The 7,082-nt window shown below is 51.0% G+C and overlaps 1 pseudogene; it reads right to left on the bottom strand.

Annotated features, from left to right (window-relative positions):
- Positions 1-1,256: 1,256 nt before the first annotated feature.
- LOC119292471 lies at positions 1,257-2,275 on the bottom strand (annotated as a pseudogene).
- Between the last annotated feature and the right edge of the window lie 4,807 nt (positions 2,276-7,082).

Below are 7,082 nucleotides of genomic sequence, written 5' to 3'. Positions count from 1 at the left end.
ATACGGGTCGAAACCCTATCCGCGCGCCGGTGCAATTCCAATGCCCCCTCTCAATTTCTCGCCGCCAGCGACTTCAATCCCCCTCTCCCCTCTCGATGTGGCGCAGAATGTGGTCGGCGGGCCGTGGCGCCGGTGGTGGCGCCGACCCCAAGCGGAGGCGGTGCGTCACCGCCGACGCTGTAAGGAAAAGGATTGCCCGTAGGTACACCAAGAACGGGCTCTCGCCGCTGCCGTCGCTCATCCGCCGCGAGACAGGGAAGTACGACCGCAAGCATGCGCTCCTCTGCCACGAGTTGTCCTCCGGCTCCTCCGCCGCGTGCTCCGTCAGCGTCTCGAGCTCGCAGACGCCGCTCACCCAGTCAAAAGAGAGTCGGTGGAGCTCCTGCCGCTCCGCGCGGTGAAGCGGGAGCCGGAGCTGCGGGGCGTCATCGGGCCGGAGGATTACCTCCCCCCGGCGCAGGCGGATATTATGGAGGGCGCCATCGTCGTGCGCTCTGCGCGGGCGGAGGAGGAGGCGGAGTAGCGCCATCGACATGACGCCGACATCGACAAAATCTTCCTCGAGCAGGGGGTCGCGGCGGCCTAGGAGTTTGCGGCCAACATGGAAGAGTGGCACCTCGTAGCCAAGAAGCGGGACGATGTCTACGTCGACCTCGTCTCCGACGACGAGGACTGAACTCCTCCGCCGCCGTAGCATTGCCGCCGCAATCCCCCCGACTCTGGTGAGCCCAGTTTTGTATTTGGGGTTACAGTGGCGCCTGCTCCTCCAAATATTAGTTGTAAAAATTCTACTTTGTATGACTTTTTAAGATAATCAAGTGCTAGTAGTTCTTATGAAGTAGTTCAATTTCTCGCGCGATCCAAAAACAGCCGCGAACTATAAATGCACTATAAGGGTCTGCGATATAAAGGGTGCGCTAGAGATGCTCTAAACATGGTAGATCCGATGGTCATGGGCCAAAAAGTAGACTACTCTGATTTTACATTGCTGTGAAAATAGTCATGAATGCACAAAAATGTTGAGTAAACGGCATTGGCATAATCCATTGGAGTACATCAGTACATCACCAATGTCTGAACAAGGGAGTACATTCCTAATCCTAGCCTAGGTGATCACTAAGCTAACCGGTGTGTTATCACTAAGCTCTCCATATATGGCACTGTACATCTCTATAGCAAAATTGATCCTATGGAGTATATCAGTATATGTGCATGGCTCTACCGCCCAGCGGGATCACCGATCACACATGCCGGCACTACAACGACGACGAGGCGTCGGCGACCAGCTTCCGGAGCGCGCGTTTCGACACTACCACGTCCCTCCTGGCGACGAATGGATGAACAAGCAGCTCCGCCACGGACGCCCTGTTGCGGTAGTCCTTGTGCAGACACGAGGCGACGAATCCCCGGAGCTCCGGCGAGGCTGCGGCGTCGGGCAGCACGGGCGGCTCGCCGAAGCAGACGGCGCACATGAGCGGGGCCCAGGTCGGCTGCTGCCCGGCGGGCAGGAGCGTGTACCTGCCCAAGTGCCCATGAAGAGCTCAAGGAGTGTGACCCCCAGGCTCCACACGTCGGCGGCGTACGGGTCGTAGTGCCCCCCGTGCGCCTCCGGGTCGAAGCACTCCGGGCTCATGTACGCGGAGGTGCCGGCGTACGACGTGCAGTGGTCGCCGGCGCGGGCGAGCACCTTGGCGATGCCGAAGTCCGCGACCTTGACCTCCCCGGCGGTGGTGACGAGGAGGTTCGCCGGCTTGACGTCGAGGTGCACGATGCGGCGGGCGTGGAGGTACGCCAGCCCCGACAGCGCCTGCGCAGCCACCTCCGCGAGCGCGGTCTCCGTGAACGCGCCGCGGCGGCTCCTGACGGAGTCGAGCGACCCCCCGTCGACCAGCTCGAGGAGCAGGGCGACGTCCCCGGAGGCTGCGGCGGGGAGCACGGAGGGCACCGCACGACAAAATGGCGAGGCCGTGCGGCTGAGGATGTCCGCCTCGGCGGCCGCGGCGGGGTCGCCGTAGTGCTGGACCTTGAGCGCGTAGAGCGCGCTCGTCTCCCGGTGGCGGACCTTGTAGACGGTGGCACCGTTCCCGCGGCCCAGGACGGCGAGCTTGTCGAAGTCGGCGAGGCGGAACTGGCTGGACAGCGCCGACGGGGTGGAGGCCTTGGTGGCCGTGGGGTTTGGGCGCCGGCCGAGGACGCCGAGCTCCTGGGCGGCGGCGCGGGACGGGACGGGCAGCGCGAGGTGCAGCTGCGGAAGCCTCTTCTCCCTGAGAGCCATGTGTCTGTCACCACCGTAGGCTGATCAAACTGACTGCCTGAGCTGAGTGATCGAGTTACTGCTGCTTTGCTTTGCGTTGTTGAAGCAGACTGGCAGCTCATTTATACGTCTGCTCTGCTCGTGCGACTCTGAATCCGTATCTATTTCTGTCTCTGCTTTTTTTTCATTCTAATCAGAGAGCTTACTCTGAATCCGTATCTATTTCTGTCTCTGCTTTTTTTTTCATTCTAATCAGAGAGCTTTATTCAATGAATGAACTCCTGGCATCATCAGCTAATAAGCTGGTGAGCAGGAACGAGGGTTTTGAGCCTGTCCAACTTTCGGTAACCATCAAAGTGCATGCATGTTTTGTACAAAGATGGGCCGGTACATTGGCTGCTGGATTTACATGTTGAATATCAAAAGAAGAAAAAACTGAAACTAGCTCTCTAATCTCTACTAGTAATGGAGCCACTACATAAAATCTATAGTGACTAGTTTTTCAGAGATTGACAATCTCCAGGCAATCTGTTTCCATGATCACATGTGAGAAGCCGCGTAAATTTGCAAATATGACTCCACCCCGCAGCGCTAAAGTCTCACCAATGAACAGATCGGAAACCCCGAGGTGAGGCTTACACCAAGCCCCAAGCAAAGCATTGTTGGAACGTGCCACTCCGCCTGCTCCTACCTTATCAGAATCCATCCCCAAGGCTGCATCCGTGTTAATTTTCACCACACCTTCATCAGGCGGTACCCAACCATATCCAAGAAGAATGGATGCATGAGACTCGGGTATATCTAGCAAAGCGAGATCCTCCCTGATACGCTTGACAGAAGAAAATGGGCCGAGCTGTTCTTCATCATGGGTGACCCTGTTTCTTGAATGCCAAATAGACCACATGACCGAGATCATCACCGCCCTCTCGCTTTCAGCAAACTACCCATCACAAAGGATATCGTGGGACCATGTATTTGGGTGCAACCGAGGTCTTCGGATGCCAAACAGCGAATGCGCTTGTTCCCAAAACATCTTGGCATGAGAGCAATGCACTAGAGCGTGCATCAAATCATCATCCATCGCAAGACAAACATTGCATCTACTGATGACTTTGATATGACGACGCCGAAGGGTGCATTCATCGGGTAGTATACCACGAATAACCCGCCACTAGAATACACGCACCTTCGGCAAAACCTTGAGCTTCCATAGTAGTTTCCACATCTGTTCATCGGTCTGTGAGGTATTGGTCACCATCCCTTCCTCTAGAGCCACACGCTCTTTCCGAGTCACGAGAGCACGGTACGCGGATTTCACAGAGTAGATACCACTTGTTTCAAAGGCCCAAGCAATAAAATCTTCACCACCACCACGACTCAAAGGAATATTTAGGATAGCTTCGGCTTCTGGTGGGATAAAAACATGCCGGATCAACTCTTGTCGCCAAGTCCAGTTTTCTGAGTCAATAAGCTGATCAACCGTAGCAAGAGTTGTGCCCCCAGGCATGACCGAAGGAGACAAAATTGAAAGGCATGGGATCCATCGATCCTCCCATATTGAAATAGAAGCTCCATTGCCCACTCTTTTGATCAAATCAACTGTGAGTGCATCCCTCCCTGCCACAATAGCTCGCCAAATCGCAGAAGCGAACTGTGGAACTGTAGCTTCCATAAACTCACAATCGTGAAAGTAACGCCCCTTCATGACCCTTGGGCAAAGAGAATTAGGATTTGTCATGAATCTCCATCCATGTTTCCCTAAGAGCGCCAAGTTGAACAATTCCAAATCGCGGAAACCCATGCCACCTCGGGCTTTTGGAGATGCAAGTTTGTCCCATGCCACCCAATGCAACGAATTATGATCAAGAGACCCACTCCACCAAAATTTTGCCATGCTAGAAGAAAGGCTTTTGCAAACCTTTTTTTGTCAATCTGAAACAACTCATACTGAATGTTGGAATGGCTTGGATGACGGACTTTATAAGCGCTTCTCTTCCAGCACAAGCTAGAAGCTTTTCTGCCCAACCGTTCATATAACTCCTCGATCTTTCACCTATATGATCAAACGTATCACTTGTAATCCGTCCAACCGCATGCCAATTATCTCTGTCTCTGCTGCTTTCAGCAAATCATAGTCGACCAGATTGTGACTTGTAGAAGATTCTACTGTAGGAATATTTGCTCGTACAAAATACTACTAGAATAAAACCGCCTCGATCGCCCGTCGGAGATTAACCAACACTTTTTAATGGAGCGACATGGATGAATGTGACCTTGAAATTCAAAGGCAGGCGCATGTAATGCAATACGTAGCCATGCACTGTAGTGGCTAATTGGCATGCTACGTGCTGATTAATTGGAACACGATAGCGATAGGGACGAAAGCTCAGTCGGTCCATGGAAATTCCATGTCGATCAAGGGATCAACACCCAGGGGTAAGGCCTACTTCTAGTGGCAATGGGCTGCCAGTATTATTAAAGTATGCTAGGGTTCGGTTGAACGTGTTGTGCAATGTGTGTCATCATGCGCCTCCATTGTTACAACACAACACAGCACGCCATGGCGCGTCCGTCTGCGCTGTTTTATTTTCTTTATTAATTAACTCATCATCATCATAGTCATATATACAACTCATCTTGATCATAGCATATAACAATCTCACCATTATGATCATTGTAACGCCCCGAGACCAACGCTCCAGAAGACTTCCAGCTATTCCGAGTTTCGCCGTGTGTCTCTGTGCTTGCTCTTTTATTTTTGCATTGCATCATGTCATCATGTCATCATGTGGATCTCATTTTGCATACGTGTTCGTCTCATGCATCCGAGCATTTTCCCCGTTGTCTGTTTTGCAATCCGGCACTCCTATGTCATCCGGTGTCCCCCTTTTGTCTCTTGTTGTGAGCGGGTGTTAAACTTTCTCGGAATGGCCCGAGGTTTGCCAAGCGGTCTTGGTACACCACCGGTAGACTGCCTGTCAAGTTTCATGCCATTTGGAGGTCGTTTGATACTCCAATGGTTAACTGGGGAACCGTAAAACCCTCTTTTGTGTGCAGCCCAACACCCCTCCAAAGTGGCCCAATAACCCATCCAAACCCCTCCATGCTCTCGGTCGTTCGATCACGATCATGTGGGCGAAAACCGTGCCCCATTTGGACTCTCCTAACTCCCAGAATCTATAAATATGTGCCCTTCCCGAAATTTTCGCGCAGTCCAACCGTTGCTTCGTTTTGAGTGTGCTCTATATGAAACTTGCTTGATTTTGCATGTATTTTCATATTACCTTGTTGCATCAATGTTTTGAATGTGTTTGCTTGATGTTTGAATGCATTTTGCATCAATGCCATGTTTAACTTGTTTTGCTCATATCTTCTAGGTCGTAGTTCCGAACTAAATGTACTTTATATGCAACTTAACTAGAATTTCGTGTAGATCATCATGGTGCATTTTAACTTGCCGTTTAACAACTTGAACATAAGGTTTATTCAGATCTGGACCAATTTCGAAATTTGCATATGCGGACTTACCGGATTTATTATATGTTGTTCCCGGCCTCATTTAAACTTGCCTTGAAGTGTTGTTCTTGTATGCATTATCTCTTGCCATGAGTAGCTTCATGTAATCTTGTATTGCATCATACTTGGTTGAGCATCATGCCATGTCTATGTTTGGTGTGTTTACTATGTTGTGTGCTTCTTCTCGATAGTTCCCGTTTCGTTGCGATCGTGAGGATTCGTTCGTCTACGCTTGGTTCGTCTTCGTGGCTTCATCTTCTTAATGGACTCGTTCTTCTTCCTTGCGGGATTTCAGGCAAGATGACCATTACCCTCGATATCACTTCTATCTTTGCTTGCTCATTGCTTTGTTCTATCGCTATGCTGCACTACCTATCACTTGTTTACCATGCCTCCCATATTGCCATGTCAGCCTCTAACCTTTTTCACCCTTCCTAGCAAACCATTGCTTGGCTATGTTACCGCTTTGCTCAGTCCCTCTTATAGCGTTGTTAGTTGTAGGTGAAGTTGAAGATTGCTCCATGATGGACAGGATTATGTTGGGATATCACAATATCTCTTATTTAATTAATGCATTTATATACTTGGTAAAGGGTGGAAGACTTGGCCTTATGCCTGGTGTTTTGTTCCACTCTTGCCGCCCTAGTTTCCATCATACCGGTGTTATGTTCCCGGATTTTGCGTTCCTTACGCGGTTGGGTGATTTATGGGACCCTCTTGATAGTTCGCTTTGAATAAAACTACTCCAGCAAGGCCCAACCTTGGTTTTAACATTTGCCACCTAAGCCTTTTTCCCTTGGGTTCTGTAGACTCAAGGGTCATCTTTATTTTACCCCCCGGGCCAGTGCTCGTCGTGAGTGTTGGTCCAACCTGTCAGCCGCCAGTGGTCACCAGGGGCAACTCTGGTCTGGCCTACCGGAAGTTTGGACAATCCGGTGTGCCCTCAGAACGAGATATGTGCAACTCCTATCGGGATTTGTCGGCACATACGGGCAGCTTTGCTGGTCTTGTTTTACCATTGTCGAAATGTCTTGTAACCGGGATTCCCACTCTGATCGGGTCTTCCTGGGAGAAGGAATATCCTTCGTTGACAGTGAGAGCTTATGATGGGCTAAGTTGGGACACCCCTGCAGGGTATAAACTTTCGAAAGCTGTGCCCGCGGTTATGCGGCAGATGGGAATTTGTTAATGTCCGGTTGTAGAGAACTTGACACTTGACTTAATTAAAATGCATCAACCGCGTGTGTAGCCGTGATGGTCTCTTTTCGGCGGATTCCGGGAAGTGAACACGGTCTTTGTGTTATGATTGTGC

Source organism: Triticum dicoccoides, chromosome 4B, assembly GCF_002162155.2.
Source record: "Triticum dicoccoides isolate Atlit2015 ecotype Zavitan chromosome 4B, WEW_v2.0, whole genome shotgun sequence".
NCBI lineage: Eukaryota > Viridiplantae > Streptophyta > Magnoliopsida > Poales > Poaceae > Triticum > Triticum dicoccoides.
This window is presented reverse-complemented; position numbering and strand designations above follow the sequence as displayed.